This window comes from Parasteatoda tepidariorum, chromosome 3 (genome assembly GCF_043381705.1).
Source record: "Parasteatoda tepidariorum isolate YZ-2023 chromosome 3, CAS_Ptep_4.0, whole genome shotgun sequence".
NCBI classification, from domain to species: domain Eukaryota; kingdom Metazoa; phylum Arthropoda; class Arachnida; order Araneae; family Theridiidae; genus Parasteatoda; species Parasteatoda tepidariorum.
Window position 1 is genome coordinate 37,739,226 of NC_092206.1, and position 19,893 is coordinate 37,759,118.

The following is a 19,893-nucleotide window of genomic DNA, read 5'->3' on the forward strand; positions in this document are numbered from 1 at the left end:
TAAAGAATTAAAAGTGCTTTTTGTTAATGTATTCTCCGCTGCTAATGAACTTCATTCATGTAGTCAGGGCTTCGACAAGAGAAACTCAACCATTTAAGATACCAAAGCCGAAAAAAATTGACAACCTAGTTTACATAATAATTTCACAATTTTTGACCCCTTCTCGTTCTCTTTAAATTCAAGATGGCCGCTAAATTTAAACTCAGAAAATGTAAATTTTAGATATCTATGTATCAAGCCTTAACCTAAATTTTTTAAACAATTATATACCTTTCTTTTATTTATTTTCACAATGAAATACTAAGGAATTGACCTTTAAGGGTGGTAGGTCAAATTTGGAGATCTAAAAAGCTCTAACTACGCAAGTACTTTCGATGGGATTCCAATTCTCATATTCATTATTTAAATAAATTATTATTTGAAAAAAACTATTATTATTTACTTCAGTTCTAAGTTTCTTTAAAATTACATTTTAGATGCAGCAAGTATTTTTGGTAGATACAATAAAATTGAAATAAGTAGTGATCCTTTATGAGTAGTGTATGAAATAGCGCGTAATTTGTGAATTTATTAGTTTTCTCATTTATTTAATTTTTTTGACAATTTACAATAAACAACAAATGGCAATTAAAAACAAGAAAAAAAAATTCAAGCAAAAAAAATTTCTTAAATTTATTTTACATTACTTAGTTGACAAAATATTATTGGAAAAAATCTGAATGAATGGGAAAAAAATTCCTTTTTGTATACCGAACTTCGAATTCGAAGAAATAATTAATCTATGTTAAAAAATGCTAAATAAAGTTTGGTGTGTTTGATTACTTAAACATTAAAAAATTAGTTGGTTTCTATCCTAAACAATTGTAATTAAAAAAAATTAAGATAAAGAAAGACATAAAATTTACACCAAATCATAATTTATCATTGCGCCTATTTATCATTTAATAATCTTTATTTTTACGAAAATAATAAGGCTGGTAAAAAAACATTTCGATAAAACGTCTTTTAGGCAATAAAAATAAATAAAAACCTCTCCTATCTCTCGTTTACTAAAAGAGTGTCTGTCCCAAAAATTTTCCTCTTTGTGTATCTAGCTGACACGACCTGAAATGTTTTCATAAACAACAAAACATGACGTCTTTCGTAGACCGCATAAAAGTGGTCCTTTTGCTTATCTTTCCTTTTGGCAAGTCATCTACGTGTGGCATGTTTATCCTAGTTGCGAACTCAAGTGGCAAAACTTTTCACAAATGTCAAGAATTTTTCGTTTGAAATTGCTGAAATGCTTTCTATTTTATATAGCAATTTATAAACTTATAGTTTAAAGAGAAATAGGTAAGTATTTTTCTAGGTAAGTATTTTTTTAAATAAACATACTCTATAATAACACAGTTAGAAACATAGTTAATACATTTTTAAAATGATGTTTTCAAAATCATTCCGATTTTCGCTTGAAATTCCAGTTCTTATCCAAATATTAATTGATCTCAGCATTTAAGGTAGAAAAGTATCCCAAATTTTGTCTGAAATTTCCATAGTTATCAGTATATCGATTGAGCTGAGAATTTCAGAATCAAAATCATCCCATACTTCGTTTGAAATTTCAGTACGTATCTGCATATTAATTGAGGATTTCCAAAACAAAAAGTTCCCATACTTCGATTGAAATTTTGGTCTGTATATTAATTGAGCTGAGGATTTCAGAATCAAAATCATCCCAAATTACTCTTGAAATCGCAAATCCAAATATCAATTTACTTCAGATTCAAAATTATTCCAAATTTCGTTTGAAATTTTAGTACTTATCCGTACATCAATTTAGCTGAGGATCTCAGAATCAAAACAAAACCATACTTCTTTAAAAATTTAAGTACGTATCTGTATATTATTTTAGGATTTCAGACATAAAAAGATCCTAAACCTCGTTTGAAATTTTGACAAGTATCTGCACACTGATTAAGCTGAGGGTTTCATAATGCAAAGCATCCCATACGTCGCTTAAAATTTCGCTTCGCAAAAAAATTACCCCACAATTATTGATTCCAGTAATGCTCAATTAATTGTAGCAATATATATGCTATGTAGTAAATTTAGGTACTGTGGTTCACGGTCTAATGGAACCCCGAAACGGATCAGAACCAACAATTTTTAGGATATAGAGAGAATAAGTGGGAGACTTGATTGTTGCAAGAATAGGCTAAAGGTTAAATGCTTCAATTTCTCCATCCATTATTTTAAGGGATTGAGAAACACTAGAGACGGTAAAGTAAGCATATTTTGGGACAATTTTGTAGAGACACAATGGAATGAATTAAAATTGTGAGGGAAAAAAACTGTTGTTATGCATTTGGTGGTTTGATTGTCACATGAATAGGTTTAAGGTTAAATGTTTAAATTTCTCCATTGATTATTTTAAGGGAAAACACTAGAGACGGTAAAGTAAGCATGTTTCGGGACAATTTTGCAAAGACACAATGGAATGAATTAAAATTGTGAGGAAAAAAACTGTTATACAATTAATGAACTGTAAATATTTATCTTTTGCAAATGCTCTATTAAAAAAATATTGTATGTATACTTTCCTCGATGAAGTATTCCTTTCTCGGGGTTGAACGATCGGACCAGCAGCACCTGTAATTCTTAAGATAACTTGAAAAATAACAAATTTATTTGGTTAGATATGCCAACAGCTATAGATATACGTAGTAGTATTTTTGATTTATTGATTTTTCGAAGAACAGCGCATCGTTTTTGAATCCGCAACTTCCAAATTAAATTGCCTGGAAATTGTTTATAAGAAAAAAACTAAGCTTTGTAAAGAAACAATCCCACGAACTTCTGTAAAGAATGTAATTTTAAACCTACAGTTTAAAATTGAGTTCGTTCGGAAATGGTTTGCTCTAATTCTAAATTCGAACTACTTGAAAAATAGGGCTTAGGAAGAAACAATTCTGACTTTTTCTAGAGGCAGGCAGTGGATAGTGTTTTATTTATTTATTGGTACAACATACATTTGCAGGCTTGTGTACTCAGTTAAGGCTTATAAACCTTTGTCAAGTAGGATAGATAGCACCATACAGAGAAGGACGGAATGAAGATGTATCCAGGGTGACAGCGGGATTTGAACCCGATACCTCCATGCTTTGCACAGCGTTTGGTGGGCAATACCGATCACCCGGGAGGCCCCCAGTGAACTGTAAGAGGCTGTGTAAAATTGCGAAGATCTTGTTATTTTCCCTGCTTTTAAAAATCTGAGTACATCATTTTAATGGAAAAGGCCTCATTTAAGCAAAAGGGGAAAAAATTCAAATTTCTGGGAAGGCCTAACCTTTTAATATATTTCATAACTAGAAAGCGGACCCCATGCTTTGATCACAATAATATTTGTCTCTTCGCACAAACATTTCGTAAAAACTTGAAATTATTTATTTGAAATGTGCTTACCATAAAGAATTATGTTAACTCACACTAATGATTCTTATTTTACCCGTCCAAACATTTCACTTATTATTTTGCTATCATCGATTTGAATATAAAACATTGCACTTAGTAATAACCCTAGTTAAAATGACATTTAAAACTAAGGCTTTAGTGGCATAACGAATTTGTTCGATTATCATGGCGGCTTATCCGATAATTTTGCTTCTTAAACTTTTATTTATTCTTGATTGCTATGAAAGCTTACTGTTAAAATTTTTCAGTTGAAGAGAAGGCTTAGTAATAATGTGAAAAGTCAATTCCTAATAATGAATTCATTATTTCATGTTAACTGGAGAATTTTTAAGCAAAATTTTGAAAGAAAGTAACTATTTACTCAATGGATGTAAGCCGGTTATAATTTAGTTACCAATTTAAATATGTTAATCATAAAATGTTGCTTAATGATACAATATAAAAATATTATGTTGTAATAAAGAAACGCCGCTTTTACTTTTCAACTCTTAGTTTGGAATAATAATCAAAACAGAAAACGTACTAGTAGCAAAGAATACTAAGAAAAAAAGATAAATATTACAGGTTACCTTCAACCCATTGACCGCCTCAGGTGTTTGCAACGAAATCTCCGTCTGACCACGTTGCTGTACGAAACTTGCACTACTAGCTCATATACATTAATTTTCAAACATAATAAGAGAAAAGTGTATACATTATTCAAATCAAATTGCTTCTTATATCACGACAATTGACAAGGAAATCATATGATACCGAAAACTTAGTATCTAACTTCTACTTAGAATTTCAGTTGAGCGCTTTGATGCTTCATAAAATTGCGAGAAAGAAGACCATAGACATTTTAAAATTTAGAGACTTCTTTGCTGAAAACTTATTGGGTCCGAAATGAAACCTTCTTTTCAACGAAGTAAGCATTAAAAGTACTAGCAAAAGATTTTTTTCTTCCAATGCCCACCTAGAGAATGACCTTTCGTCATATAGGAGGATTTGTTGGCCACTCTTTCAAAGGCACCATATTAGGTGGGCCGACGTTGCTCCCACAGTAAGGACACAGTACAGAGAAGGAAAGAACGCCCATGATTTGCCCGGGATTCAATCCCAGAACCTTTTTGATGCAAGGCCAGTTCCCTGACCCCTACACATGCCGGTAGGTTAACAAAAGATATTATTCCAATAAAAAAAAATTGAAACAGAGGCAGAACGGAATCTGAAGAAATACAACTTTTTTTTTAAATATTCAGAACAACCTGAGCTTTGTATAGAATGCTTTAATGTTTTACACTCCCGAAAAGTTTTTCAATAAACAATTTTTATAATATTTTGATAGTCTTATTGTATCCCATGGAATGTTCAAACATTTTCCAGGAATCATTTTATAAGTAATCAAATAAGCAGTTGACGAATACAAGTGACACTTCCTATAAGGACTTATGGTATCACCCAAATAAGGATGACGGGTCATTTAGGATGTTAAATTAGAATAATAGGAAATATTTTACAGGTTAACAATACCTTTATTGATAAATTTATGACAACTGGAAATCTTGATCTTCTTGTGGTGAAACTTGATCACATCATGCGTAAAGAATGCGCTAACAACAATGGAAATCGTGGGTTCGAACCCCGCCGGCCGAAGACTTTCCGTGTAGTTGGTGACTGATCCAAGTTAAAATTCTGTCGAGTCGCAAATTCCTCCATGTTCCCATAACAAATCAAACCTCTGGGGGTACTAGATTGGAGATCGATCGTTCTCTGATTCAGGTCAACATTACTATCTGTGGATGAATGAATGGATGTATGAATGGGTCCGCCTTATAAACAGGTGTGACGTATGGTGTGGCGAAGTCGAATTCTTGGTCATAGATGGCGCCACTGAAAAACAAGAATCGCTCACTCTGCCTTAAATTTGCTCGGTTTCACCACGCAGGCTTGCCCGTGTGGCAAGTGGCATTAGAACCAACCAACCGCAATGGAAATCGGTTTTGTCATTTTTCTTCATCTTTATTTTTCAAATTTTGATTTTTTCTTGTCCTACCTAGTTTATTATTAGAGAATAACTATTAATTACAGACATTTTCTATCTTGTTACATTAAGTACATTTGAACTGTGCAGTATTTTGCATTCGTGCTTGCCTCAATTCTGACTCTCCTGCTATCAGAATTTATTCTACTAACAATAAAAACCAATCTTTATTGATCTATACTTGGTAAATTTGAAGTATCAAGAGAAAAAATTAAAACAACTAATTTGTAAATTAACCCTAAATAAAATCTTCTTGAAATGTGTTAATTTTGAAGTTAAGATGGGTTAAATTATGAAACTTTTCTATTTTTTTTCCNAAAAATTCAAATTTCTGGGAAGGCCTAACCTTTTAATATATTTCATAACTAGAAAGCGGACCCCATGCTTTGATCACAATAATATTTGTCTCTTCGCACAAACATTTCGTAAAAACTTGAAATTATTTATTTGAAATGTGCTTACCATAAAGAATTATGTTAACTCACACTAATGATTCTTATTTTACCCGTCCAAACATTTCACTTATTATTTTGCTATCATCGATTTGAATATAAAACATTGCACTTAGTAATAACCTATTTAAAATGACATTTAAAACTAAGGCTTTATTGGCATAACGAATTTGTTCGATTATCATGGCGGCTGATCCGATAATTTTGCTTTTTAAATTTCTATTTATTCTTGATTGCTATGAAAGCTTACTGTTAAAAGTTTTCAGTTGAAGAGAATGCTTAGTAATAATGTGATAAGTCAATTCCTAATAATGAATTCATTATTTCATGTTAACTGGAGAATTTTTAAGCAAAATTTTGAAAGAAAGTAACTATTTACTCAATGAATGTAAGCCGGTTTTAATTTAGTTACCAATTTAAATATGTTAATCATAAAATGTTGCTTATGTTGTAATAAAGAAACGCCGCTTTTACTTTTCAACTCTTAGTTTGGAATAATAATCAAAATAAAAAACGTACTAGTAGCGAAGAATACTAAGAAAAAAATATAAATATTACAGGTTACCTTCAACACATTGACCGCCTCAAGTGTTCACAACGAAATCTCCGTCTGACCACGTTGCTGTACGAAGCTTGCGCTGCTATTTCATATCTATTAATTTTCAAACATAATAAAAGTGTATAAATTATTCAAATCAGATTCCTTCTTATATTACGACAATTGGAAAAGAAATCAAATGGTACCGAAAACTTAGTATCTAACTTCGACTTAGAATTTCAGTTGAACACTTTGATGATTTATAAAATTGCGAGTCATAAACCAGACCATAAATATTTTAAAGTTTAGAGACTTCATTGCTGAAAATTTATTAGGTCCGCAATGAAACCTTCTGTTCAACGATGTAAGCATTAAAAGTACTAGCAAAAGATTTTTTCTTCCAATGCCCACCTGGAGAATGACCTTTCGTCATACAGGCATCTGAAGGTCAGATTTGTTGGCCATTCTTTCAGGAGCACCATATTAGCTGGGCCAACGTTGCTCCCACAGTAAGGACAGATAATACAAAGAAGGAAAGAACGCCCATGCTTCGCCCGGGATTTGAACCCAGAACCTTTTTGATGCAAGCCCAGTTCCCTGTCCCCTACTCATGCCGGTAGGCTAGTAAGAGATATTATTCGAATAAAAAAAATTGAAACAGAGGCAGAACGTAATCTGAAGAAATACAACTTTTTTTTAAATATTCAGAACAACCTGAGCTTTGTATAGAATGCTTTAATGTTTTACACTCCCAAAATGCTTTTCAATAAGCAAATTTTATAATATTCTGATTGTCTTATTATATCCCACGGAAGGTTCAAACATTTTCCAGGATCATTTTATAAGTATTCAAATAAGCAGTTGACGAATACAAGTGACACTAACTATGAGGACTAAAGGTGTCACCTAAATAAGGATGACGGGTCATTTAGGATGCTAAATTAGAATAATAAGAAATATTTTACAGGTTAACAATACCTTTATTGATAAATATATGACAACTGGAAATCTTGATCTTCTTGTGGTGAAACTTGATCACATCATGCGTTTTTCTTGCCAAAAAGAATGCGCTAACAACAATGGTTTGTATCCCGCCTGCCGAAGACTCCCCGTGTAGTTGGCGACTGATGCACGTTAAATCTGTCGAGTCGCAAAGGTCCTCCATGTTCCCATAACAAATCAATACTGGATTGGAGGTTCGATCGTTCTCTGATTCAGGTCAAAATTACGATCTGTGGGTGAATGAATGGATGAATGAATGGGTCCGCCTTATAAACAGGTGTGACGTATGGTGTGGCGAAGTCGAATTCTTGGTCATAGATGGCGCCACTGAAAAACAAGCCTGCAAGCACACAGCCTGCTTTAAATTTGCTCGGTTTCACCACGCAGGCTTCCCCGTGTGGCAAGTGGCATTAGAACCAACCTACCGCAATGGTAATCGGTTTTGTAATTTTTCTTCATCTTTATTTTTCAAATTTTAATTTTTTCTTGTCCTACCTAGTTTTGTTATTAGAGAATAGCTATTAATTACAGACATTTTCCATCTCGTTCCATTAAGTACATTTTAACTGCGCAGTATTTTGCATCCGTGCTTGGCTCAATTCTGACTCTCCTGCGATCAGAATTTATTCAACTAACAATAAAAACCAATCTTTATTGATCTACACTTGGTAAATTTGTAGTATCAAGAGTAAAAATTAAAACTACTAGTTTTTAAATTAACCAGGAATAAATTCTTCTTGAAATGTGTTAATTTTGAAGTTAAGATGCGTTAAATTATCAAACTTTTCTATTTTTTTTACAAAAATCAGTTTTTTAACTGGTAGTTGAACTTTGCTGAATAGTTTATGAATTTTTAGCTGACAATAAAGCAACCTAAATTCTAATACAAAAAAATCGATTGTTTGTTTTGAATCATTAAAACTAAACAGTAATAAAATGTAAAATTATGTGTAGCTAATAAAAAATATATTAAAGTTATTAAATTACTTCGAGTAATAAATACATAATTTATTGCTGAGTGCTTAGAATACTTTGCATCGTAAAATTGCATGCTAAATACTTGAATGCTTGCTAACTTTAAATATTACTTAATACGTTATATTATTTCTCAAAATTTATACAAATAAGCAAATTTGAAAAATTTATCAATTGATTGTTTATTAGTGAAAAGAAGCTTCTGTGTAAATGAAAGAGGAATTTATTTCTTGGTCAAAAATATAAAAGATTAATATCGGAGAAATTAAAGAACAGAAAGCCACTACAAAACTAAAAACAAATGTAGCTGCCTTTTAAAAAATATAGAATGTTTCTATCGAACAACCTGATATCTACAGCATTACAAAACAGAATTCCACTACCGAGAGGAAGTTGAAGCAATTATTAGAACACAGTTGTGGCATCCCTATTTCAAACTGATATTGAAATAATTTCGACCGCTATCACGTTATTCATCTTCTTATTTTATTAAATATTTCACTTAAAAAAGTTGATTATGTTGGAATAAGCAGTAAAATTAAGAAAAATATACACCACATGGTTCTTATAAAATTCTATAAATATTGGGACTTGATTTGAAATAGAGTGCGCATTCTAATATTCATTTCACAGTTATATCCAATCCCTCTAAGCTTCAGTATTCCACATGCCTCTCTCAGCAAGCATAGATTTCAGTGAAATAGCATATTTCACATACAAGAACAAAATATTTAAAGAAAATTTCGTTTACCTTTTAAAGAATAACTCCTTACAATAAATCCATTTTATCAAAATAAATTCTTCAATACAAATTTCATCTTACATATGAAATTGAATGGAAAATATAGGTTATTTTTTGCACCGATTGTGAAAAAGATTTCACAATACTGAAAGCATTATGGTGCTTCCTATTTCAATTTTCTCTTCATACGTATGTATCGTTCTTCAAAATGACGTTGAATTCTTCTTTTTTTTCAACTCAAAAGGTTGAGTTCTGTTTATTGGCTTCGCAAGAACGATTGTTGAACGATATTTCAGATATGTTTACTTCAAAAACAAATTCAACATCGGAAAAAACTTTTTCTGAAATCATAAAAGCAGCCAAGTTGCGTGTTTTTTCTTTCTTTATTTAAGTTTAGTATACATCTAGAAATTTATTTCTATGAGTTTAATCTATCTAAACAATCCTTGCGAGAATATCTATGACAGGAGAAGATATTATTACTTTCCACTAAGCTGCATTGAATATTTACGAGATAAAAGCTTCCACTCTGCCATGTTACTCATTTTAAAATTATAATTAAAAAAAAAAATTTATGAAATTTAAAATTTCAATACGAAAACATAATTTTAAATCAAGAACTTATAAGGACATTTATGCTTTTTTTTTTATAAAGATTCGTCGCATTCGGTTCTAGAGGAACTGCAGAGGAAGGTAGAGGACATCGCATTTGGAACACACATGGTGCTGGATAGTTTAATCTATCTAAACAATCCTTGAGAGAATATCTATGACAGGAGAAGATATTATTACTTTCCAGTAAGCTGCATTGAATATTTACGAGATAAAAGCTTCCACTATGCCATGTTACTCATTTCAAAATTTTAATTAAAAAATTTTATTAAATTTAAAATTTCAATACGAAAACAAAACTTTAAATCAAGAACTTATAAGAACATTTATGCATTTTTCTCTTTTTTTCAATAAAGATTCGTCGCATTCGGTTCTAGATGAACTTCAGGGGAAGGTAGAGGACATCGCATTTGGAGCACACATGGTGCTGGAGCTGGATAGTTTAATCTATCTAAACAATCCTTGAGAGAATTTCTACGACAGGAGACGATATTATTACTTTCCACTGAGCTGCATTGAATATTTACGAGATAAAAGCTTCCACTATGCCATGTTACTCATTTTAAAATTTTAATTAAAAAAAATTATATGAAATTTAAAATTTCAATACGAAAACAAAATTTTAAATCAAGAACTTATAAGGACATTTATGATTTTTTATTTTCTTTTTTTTATGAAAATTCGTCGCATTCGGTTTTAGAGGAACTGCAGAGGAAGGTAGAGGACATCGCATTTGGAACACACATGGTGCTGGAGCTGGATAGTTTAATCCATCTAAACAATCCTTGCGAGAATATCTGTGACAGGAGAAGATATTATTACTTTCCACTAAGCTGCATTGAATATTTACGAGATAAAAGCTTCCACTATGCCATGTTACTCATTTTAAAATTTTAATTTTAAAAAAAAATTATGAAATTTAAAATTTCAATACGAAAACAAAACTTTGAATAAAGAACTTATAAGGGCATTTATGCTTTTTTCTTTTTTTTTTTTAATAGATTCGTCGCATTCGGTTCTAGATAAACTGCAGGAGAAGGTAGATGACATCGCATTTGGAACCCACATGGTGCTGGAGGGTTGGGGGCTTTCTAATTATGGACAGGCAGTTTGAGAGCGTTCGAACTGTTACTTTTATGTGCCTAAACTGTCTTCATTTTATGTTTTTCAATTAGATCAAGAGCCAAAATGGCTCAGGTGATAGAGCACTCGTCTTTCAATGAGGTGACTCAGGTATCGACGATACGTAAATTCACTCTCTGCTCAAACTGACCAGAATTCTGACGTAAACTATCCTTAGTGGTAGGCGGATCAATGGTTTAGAATCCTCTTACAAACGGGTTAACTTTGTAAGGTTATCATGGTTTTTCTACCTATTTAACGAAAATAGGGATTGCTTCCATCAGAAAGAAAAGTCCTCCACGAAGGCTAGTTTGTCCCAATGCTTGATTCAAAAGTTCACTTATCTTCTGGGTTTGTCTCCAAATTGATAACCGTTAACCTAAAAATGAGTCAAATGTTCAACGTCGGTTATAAAATTAAAATAATAAATATGAAAATAATTTTCAGCTCAATTTAATAAATTAACGCCTAACTTGACAAACTCAGGTGGCACGTTGGACCTAAATGAATTATGAAATTGCACTCAACAATGATTTGAGTTAATCTTTGAGTTTAACAAACTCTAAGCTGATACTAAAGAATTTCTTTTTCTAAATATCCTTCTGCTTCAATTTCGTTTGAAATTTAAAAGATAACCGTATTCTAGCAATGCTTCTTCTTCCGCACTTTGAAATGAGTAGAAAAACATGCTTTATTAAATACTGCATGCTAACATTTTAACATACAGGGGCTGAAAAAATACAACAAAATGATCTGAAACGTTCTAGTAATGCATAGAAGAAAAGAAAATTCCTGCCGATGGATACAGCAATTGAAAAGTTAAAGAAAATTTAGTACGAAATCATGGGTTTTCGTTCTTTCGTCTTTGTTTCTAGCTGCAAATAATAAATATTTTTTTAGCTGCTTGCTTTCTATGCAAAGTAACAGTTCCATTTTGTTTATAAAAAAAATGTGTCATTGAAATGCATTCAACTTGTGAAGATTTCTTTGTTCCTGTTTCGGCAACTCGTCGTAGAAATGTCGAATCACGTGTCCTCTTCGACGCCTTTTACAAGAAACGTGCTCTGATTTCACAAACTGCTGTAACTGTTACACAAAAGATTACTTTTTACTTTAAAACGAATTTTTCTCTACGCCGTGAAAATGTTACAAATCTTTCATAAAGTAAAATACCTTATTGTGAATGAGGAAATCTTAATTTTGAAATTATGTTCAAAACGACTGACGTATGATTTTTTTATTCTTTCGCTAATATTTCGTTTTCAAATTCCAGTTTCGACAGTTTAAGAAAATCAAAACCTATACTAGATACTGACTTTACAATTCATGTGTTTACCTTTGAACAACGCTTTTACTACGATTATACTACGTTTATATTAACTTGCTTACGTGTTTGTGAGGGTGGAATCTTGCAATAGCATTGATCAGTTGCAAAATAGCTCACAAGGGAGACTAGGGAAGTGTGACTCGCCAATTTTGAATAAACTAGTGGGATGAATGCCTTATGGAGGAATAATTTTAGGGGGAAACATTCGTTTCGGTCCATAGAAGGTCCTATGAGAGATAAAAAATACTTCAATATATAGAAAAATTAGTATTTTATTACTTCAATGCAGACTATTTTTTATTGTAATTATCTCATACTCCAATTAATTTTGTGGTACTTTAACGTACTATATGCATATCTATTGTCAAAATTAATTTCGAAAATTTTATATATCAGTAGTTTTTCAGAAAACCCTGTTAGGAATTTTAAAAAAAAATTGGCATCAAATTTTTTTAAATTTTTTTTCAAAATATTTTCCAAATTAATTGAATTATGTAATTGCAAATTAATTAATTAATTAATGGTTAATAATGAATTAATTTGCTACTTAATTAATAATTAATTTGCTAATTAATTACTTAACCAATTAATTGCAAATTAATTGGAGTATGAGATGATTACGATAACTAATAGTCTGCTTTGAAGNGAACTGTATTTCGTTAAATTTGAGAATCATTTCGTCACATGATTTATAACTAAAAACGTGAACTCTCAAACACATGACGAAAATGTTTCCTTAACTTGAAACCTCATCATAGTGCACTGTAAGAGATTGTCAACTAAAATTACAGACCTAGAATGAAGACTGTACGATCGAAATTAGAATGAAGACATAGGCTGGCCATTCTCTGTGATAGTCAAGGAGTTAGTCTCATAACAAGATGCCGAATTCGAATCCCGCTGCGGGCATGGATGTAACTTATCTCTCCTTTATAACTGTCCTTTTTGTGTTGTTGGGGAGACGTTGATTAACGTATATGACACCCACGAAAAAGTTATCAACAAAGCCCTCCATATTTTTTTGTAGTTTCGTCACTTTGACAAAATGTTCGCTCGGAGCATATACCGGGAAATGGTTTCGTCAAAAAAGAAGAAAATTTTGTGAGATTTAAGTATCCATATGCTACAAAATTCTTATTTTAATAAATCACTCTTATTGTTATATGCAATTCTCCTTAATATCTCTAAACTTTGAATAATTTTAAGATTCCTTTCCTTCATAAAGTTTCAACCTGTTGTTGTAATATGTGCAAGTTGTGAATATCTGCAAAAGTTGAGAATATGTGCAATAAATAGCTAATCTGCAGATTAACTACGATGGTTCGTTAAAGTGTGGAATCAAGAGTTTTCCACATACCTAGGTAATGTGTACATTAAAAATTTCAGTATCGATAAGTTCAAAAATTTGTTTCTTTCAGACAATCAACCAATTTATTGATTGTTTGATGGTATTAATTTAATTCGTTTCGTCAGATAACAAAAAATAAATAACATTATGTTTGTTTCGTTAATTCTAACAATATTTTAACGGTTTGATTCTTTGCATTATAGTGTTTTAATTGATTCTATCTCTTAATTTGTAGATTGTTTGATTGTATTAAATCTTGAATAACTCGGAGACTTTTTTTCTTCGATTAAGTCTTCAAATTTTGGTAGAACAAGCTTTATAACTGTTAATTCGCGTAAACGTAATTAAATCACAACTTCACTATATTTTGAAAGAACACCATCTACTTTTATCTACAAACGACTACTACACAGAAGTGTTGCCATGCAGATACAACTAAGTTCTTAAACAATAATTTTTCGAATTTCCACTCATTTGCTAATTTAGCTATTTCCGTTTTCTATCTAAGAAAAACAATTTTTCGTCATTGAAATTCTTTTAGATTACAAAATCAATTATTGATAAATTCTTGAACCCGAATATAAAATCATTTTTAAACTACTTTTTTTAAACTTCATATTTTAATACAAATACAGTTCCGATAATCTACAATTCAGATTTTTTAGTAACTATTGAACAGTTTCTTATAATTAAAAAATACCGAAATATATTTTAGCCAGTAAATAGAGCGTCAGAAAAAAATATGTAAAAAGGACACCGGTGTTCTATTTTGGTCAAACGGTTAAAAATTTTTACGACGATAAGAAAATTGGAGTTTTTCCACTGAACGCAACGACGAACTTCTCGTCTATATCAGTTGTGTTTTGAAGCTGAAAAACTCATTACAACAAAAATTAGTTATAAAGAGATTCGTTGATTATATTTGAACAATGAGTCACAAAATTATAGACATGGTCAGAATTTAATAAGTGCGCCAGTTTTGCGACTGATTAAAATAAACGACTTCTTTTTTGTATTCATTATTATTGTTATTCAAAGAAAATAATCATTTTCTTTAATAACTCTAAACATTGAATAATTTTAAAAAATTTTTCATCGATAAAATTTCGAGGTTTGATAGAATAAATTATAAATATATTCAAGTTTGACGGAATTCGTTCGCCATATATTATAGATTGAAATCTTAAAGTTCTTCGCGACTTACAGCTTTTTCTGAACTATGAGAGAATTGTAATTCGAATTTCCACTAAATGCAACATGTTTCTCATTTATATCAATTGTTATTTATCAATTGGTTAAGAGTGCCGTTATTTTAAATGTAAGAGAAGAATCTGAAATTTTGGTATTATTATTTGATTGGCTTGATTTATTTTTATATTGAAGTAGGTTATGAGAAATGATTATGGGACAAGTTTGAGGTCCTAAAAATTGTTTCCATCCAATGTAGAAAATTTTAAAGTTTAAGGTCATTGAAAGTCATTTCCTTATAAGTAAATTATAAGTATGTTTTAAAGGGTTTATTTTAAGAACGCAACAACACCAGAAAGTTTTGTTCTGCTGTATTATTAGTATATCGCTGCCTTGCACTCATCTCCATTGGGCAATTTAGCTTTTCAGAGTAATGCTGCGTCAAAGTCAGTGAAAAATTCGGTTTTTGACGTTTTTCTGCCCTGAAAATCCTTGCAAAACAACAGCACCCCAATAATTCCCTAACTAAATAACAGTGTCCTCCATTGGGACAAGCAATTGCTCCAGCATTTTCCTGAGTCATCGAGGCATATATCCATTTAAAGTTTAAAAAAATTCCAAAATCTGCAATTTTTGTTTAGCTTTTCTCAAAACGGCATCGTCGCTAAAAAAGAAAGGTCCATAACTAAGCAGCGATTCACTAATCATACAGCAAAACAAAATTTTGGGGTGTTGTTGCTTTTTTAAATAACCCCTTAAAACATGCCTTTATTTTACTTCCAACGAAAAGACCTTGAACTTTTCCATTTTTACGGGAAAGGGGAAAATATTTTAGACGCTCAAACTTGCACAATATTCTTGTTACTTTATGACTGAAAGAAATCAAGCCAGTCAGAAAATGCTTTTACCTCACATTGTCTGAAGTTCAAAATAATGACTCTTAAAAACTCCTCATAACAGAAATGTGTAATAAAGAGATTAGTTGTAAATATTCTAATACTATTGCAAAATTATATGCATGATCAGAATTTGATATATATATACATCCAACTGGTTAAAATAACTTCATTTGTTTGGCATTCATTCGCATTGTTAGAGAATTAAAATTCTCCATAATATCTCGAAACCTTGATTAATTTTAAGGAGTTTTTCTTCAAATTTAGTTGGAGTTTTTAAAGTTTGAAATAGGATAATGTTTTAAATAGGATAAAATAGTTTAAAATGGGATAAAATAAGATAGAGTTTAAAATAGGATTATGTTTTAAAAGCATTATATTTGTTTGATATTCATTCTTATTGTAAGAGAACTAATTTTCTTCATAATATCTCTAAACCTTAAATAATTTTAAAGCTTTTTTCTTCAATAAATATTCAAATTTTTAAATAGGAATAAATTTTTGAAACTACTCAAGTCTGACGCCTTTCCAATTACAAGTACAATTTAAAATTTTATTTAACTTTTTCTGGGCGTTATGAGTGTCATCTAAAATTGTTGACGATTTATAGCCACTTCTGGACTATGAGAAAATTGCAGTTCGAATTTCCGATGGATGCAACGACAACTTTCTCGTTTATCTCAGCTCGTTTCAAAATAAGTCCCTCCTCTGCTCTGCGAGACATTAAAATTCTAAATTGCTGTTGACGATAAAACTTTATGACATTGTTGACATCCCCTTCTTCTACTTCCTTTGGAATCTTTTGTTCTGTTTCTAAAACGGATGCGTCTAAAACCATCCATATCAACTGTTCTCTTCCATTTTTAATAGCTCACAACTAACATTTTATATTGATTTTTCGAAAGCGTAGATGTTGGAAATTTATTCGGAAAGCAATTTTTAAGAGAATAAATAATTTTGAATAGTTGTAAGAATGAAAAGAAATGTTGTGAAATGAAATGTTTTCAAAAATGTTGCATAAATCTTTTTATCTTTATTAATGCAAAGATTAAAATTCTCTCTGAAACAAAATTATGTATGTATATAATGTATGCAAAAATATTAAAATTATGTTACGTTAAATTTATTAATATTATTAATTAATTATGATTATTAATGTTAACGTTAAAATTATGTATGAAATAGGACTATATCCACTGGTTTAAAAAGAAAGCCATTTTTTTTAACCTTGTGGCTGGCGCATAGCCATATCTGGCTCTTGTGCCAATAAACTTTAATCAGCCAACCAACCGAAATGTGGGATAAAACAGGTCTCTCAGTCCAGGTCATTCTAAAATTATATTTATTACATTTCATACTGGTAGAAGAACATCTAAATCACACAAAATCGAAGTGCTTCACTATTTAATGTGAGTAATTTTAAAAGGGGAAATTTTACAAGTAATCCCTATAACGTGTTTTACAAGGGATAATATTATAATTATGATTAGGCTAGTATACTTTGTGAGAAGTCCCTCAAGGCATTTCATATTTCTTATTAATTATTACATTCTTATGAAATTGGAATTAAAATGCCGGGTGGGAATTACTACTATGTGAACGAGTATCATTTTTAAGATGGAATTAAAAAAGAGAGTTTAAGAAATAAATACAAAAATAATGTAAATCGAAGGAAAAGTATAAGATATAAAATTGAAGAAGCTCGAAGAACATTTGAAGATAAAATAAAGATGAAATAAAATAAGTTATTGCCTCATCAAAGAGCTAAAAGCATCACACAACAGGAGAAAAGCAAAATTAATACGAAATAAGAAAGCACTGCTGGAAATAGCAAACTATCAAAAAGCAAATATATTGAAAAGAAATTACAGTGAAAGCACTGACATACATGATAGCATCATCAGGGGTGGACTATACTACTAGTGCGATATAAATAGATACATATACCCAACAAAAATGGCAGATATAATTTTTCATACTTATCTATAAATTTGAAAGCTTTCAGATGCTTGAGAGATTGGCTCTAAATTCTGAACGAAAATAAGTAATTTTGCGCACCCTAAGCTAGAAAATTTTGTATTAAGCTTGTAACTTGCATTGATTAGTTTGGTTGTTATTTGAAATAGTTACATAAAATTTTATAAACTTAGTTTAAAAGTTCATGTATTTATGGACTTGTTTATATATTTTCCCAAGGGAATTATTACAAACTCATTTTTTAAGAAAAGAGAGAATTATAGGACTTTTCTTTTATTGATGTGAATCACTAAATAGCATTCTTACAGTTACTGAACTAACTGTTCAGTAACAGTAACATTTTCTTACTTTTGCTGAGCTAACCGAGTTTTTCATACTTTTCTTTTCTTCAGCATTTAACAGATTTCTTTTAAATTTTAACAATATGCATATCACAAATTTTGCAATACAATAAATTTTATATACAATAAATTTTAACAGTAAGATACAATTTCAGCCGTGGTGGTTCAGGGGATAGAACGTTCGCATCCCAATGAGGAGAGCCGGGTTCAAATCCCAGCGATTTTAGGTTGATGCGAATTCCGCAACCGGTTCGCACCGACCACAGCGCTAAGGGAAAATATCCTCAGTGGTAGGTGGATCATGGGTTAGAGTCCCCTTGCACTCAGGCTAACCGTAGGAGGTTTTCAAATTTTTCCTCTCTATGTAACTCAAATGCGGGTTAGTTCAATCAAAAAGTCCTCCACGAGGGTAAATTTCTCCCAATACTTGATCCAGGAGTTCCCTTGTCTTCTGGATCGGGTTCAAAATTACAATTCTACGAAGTTGTAGTAGTCGTAAACCCAAAATTGGGTCGACTGTTCAGCGACAGTTATAAAATAAAATATGCTTTTCAATTTTCATTGAGGGAGGTTTCATAAAGGAGGAACTTCAGCTTTCCTTTAATTAAATTTTCAAATCTTTGGCCATTTTTGGAATTCCTCAAAACAAAGAATTATTCATAAACTAAAGTTTTAATAATTCGTTTAAAAAAAATTACTCTGTTGAAAAAATAGCAAATCCGAAACTAAAAATCAATTGGACATTTTTTTTTTTCTTTTCTTCAAAAAAAATTTTCTTCTAGACTCATGTAAATTCAAAATTCAAGGATATGATTAAAATGAGGAAAGTTTTTTACTCAATCTTATTTTCTCTTTCATCAAATAATATATGCTTCTCGTCTCCAACAAATTGGATTCTGTGCGCGGATTTCAAAGATCAAGAAACAGATTTTTTTTTTATCGCGTTCTCATTTAATTTTATAGACTACATTCGAGTATAATGTACTCAAAAACTATGGATCTTAAAATTTCTGAGCTGTATGGATAATCATCAAAAGATATGCATCACTCAATATTTCGCTTGTACTATTTTTAAAAAATGGAACCAGCATAATTTTTTTTTCTTTCCCTTTGGTAAAGGCTCCGTGAAAACGCTTTATTTTATTTATTATAATTCATTTCATTTTATTTTATTCATTTTACCACGTTTATATCAACTTGCCTTCGTGTATGTCTGTTCAGTTGGAATTTTGTAATCGATTTTAAACTAACTTCCCGACTAGTTACAGACTTCAAATTTGGCACATAGTTCAGAATTGGATGACAATACATGAAAATGAAGAGAAAGAAGACATACAAAGTAAAATAAATTTAAAAATTAAAGAAAAATTAGTATTTTCGCGATTGTCTTTTATTGTCGATTCGATTATTTCAAATTAGTGCCACATGTCAGTTGAAAAGTTTTGTGTACAGTGAGTGAAAAAATTTAAATTTTGGAAATGAGTAGCTACCAAAAAAAAAATCAAAATAAAAATTATTTTAAAAAACCCCGTTTTTGTAGTGGAGAATAACAATTAAAAAATAAAAATTTAAAAAACGAAAAAAGCGGGACACATGAAATACATAACAGTTCGTATACACATACATATACACATTTTCTTACTCATACACATGCACAGCCACATCCACATACACATGCATATACGCAAACATATTCCACAGACACATCCACATTCAGATGCAATTACAATTACAGATATACATACACATATTCTCATGAGCACACATCTATATATTAATCTATATATTAATAGGCTAGCAATATTTTGTCTCGCTAAAAACTCCCAAACTACGCAACAGAATTTAACAAATAAGGTGTCGTTTTAAAAGTATTGTTATGTAGATGTGCAATAAGGTC

The 19,893-nt window shown here is 30.8% G+C and overlaps 1 long non-coding RNA gene across 1 annotated transcript in view; it reads left to right on the forward strand.

Annotated features, from left to right (window-relative positions):
• Positions 1-1,092: 1,092 nt before the first annotated feature.
• The window catches only part of LOC122271646 (uncharacterized), a 31,871-nt gene continuing 13,070 nt past the window's right edge, over positions 1,093-19,893 (forward strand). The window contains exon 1 of the long non-coding RNA XR_011636382.1: positions 1,093-1,335. This is a non-coding gene — a long non-coding RNA (uncharacterized lncRNA). The remainder of the gene's footprint in view (positions 1,336-19,893) is intronic.